The following is a 1600-nucleotide window of genomic DNA, read 5'->3' as shown; positions in this document are numbered from 1 at the left end:
TAGTTTTCTAATTTCTAATTATATAAATAGAAAGCTTTTTATTAAGTTTAAAGAATTTAATTCTTTTAAAAGTATTTATTTAATACTTATATTATAAAATAAGAAAGTTTTATAGCTTATATAAAGCTTAATTTACTTCTATTATATAGCCTAGTATTTTAAAATTAAAATAAGTTATAATTATATTAGTTATTTAAAAAGACCTTATTATAAATATGGAGATATATATAAATAAAAGTAATACATTTTCTTAAAGATCTTTATAAATTACTAACCTCAAATAATATTAAGTAATATATTTATTAAAATTAATTTTATATATAAATACTTATTTTAAAGAAATTAAAAATATATTTATTTTATTACTAGAAATAATTCTTTAATAATTTCGAGTTTTAAAGTTATTAATCTCTAGTTTAATATCTAATTTAAAGTATTTTCTAATTAAATACTTCTCTAGATTACTTTATATCTTTAAAGCCTTCGAAAAATTATTAATATAAATTATTCTTATTATTATATTATTTAAAGCTTTTTATTTCAAATATATTCTTAATTAAATTATTATTATAATTATAATATATATAATTTTATAATCGAATTCATTTTCTTAATTCTTTTACTAATTAGGCTAGAGAGATCTTAAAAGAAACTTTAAATAATTAATTTAATTTAATTTACTTATTATAATAATTATATTATTACTAGCTTTATTTAAAGAATGATTTTCTTTATTTTCTTTATATAAGTATATTTGAATTAGCCTATCTTTAATTCTAATAATTGGCTTCTTTAATTTATTCTTTAGCTTTATTATTTAACCTTTTATTTTAATTAAATTATTTACCTTTTTTATAAATATTTCTTTTACTTTTATTAAACTTTTTATTTATTTTATAAATAAGCTTCTTGCTTTAATTATAAAAGCTATTAATAAATCTTATTACTAGTTTTAAAAGAATTCTTTTTTGCTTTTATTATATTTCTTTTAATTATATTAAGCCTTTTTAAAAGCTTAATATTTTTATTTCTATTATTTCTAAATTCTAAATTCTAATATACTTTTTAGCTCTAAAATACTTTATAAAATTATAAATTCTATTTCTAATAAGGCTATAAAGCTTTTTATTTTCGAGTTATAATTTATTAATATACTTATAAGCTCTTTTAATTATTAGTTTATTTATTTATTATTTCTTAATTCAAGCTTATTCTTTATTTATTTTAATAAATTATTATATTATAATTTCTTATTATTAAATATTAATATAGTATTTTAAATCTTATTTTCTAAAAGCAATTATATTATATTTTTATAATTTTTATATAATAGTCTTTTATATATATATATTTTATATATATAAAATATTCTTTTTAAATATAATATTATATATAAAAATTCATATTTTATAACTTATAAATATAATATATTTATATAATATAATCTTAAATTTTTCTTTCTTTTATTTTATTTTATAATTCTTAATTATTAAATATATCTTAAAATTATATATATAAGTTTTATTTTAATTAAGCCTAAAATTAATTTTTATTTATATTATAAATTTTAAATTATATTAATAAAAGTAATTACGAAATT

The sequence above is a fragment of the Hyaloscypha bicolor genome, assembly GCF_002865645.1.
Source record: "Hyaloscypha bicolor E unplaced genomic scaffold K444scaffold_28, whole genome shotgun sequence".
NCBI classification, from domain to species: Eukaryota; Fungi; Ascomycota; class Leotiomycetes; order Helotiales; family Hyaloscyphaceae; genus Hyaloscypha; species Hyaloscypha bicolor.
Note: the sequence above shows the minus strand (reverse complement) of the source record.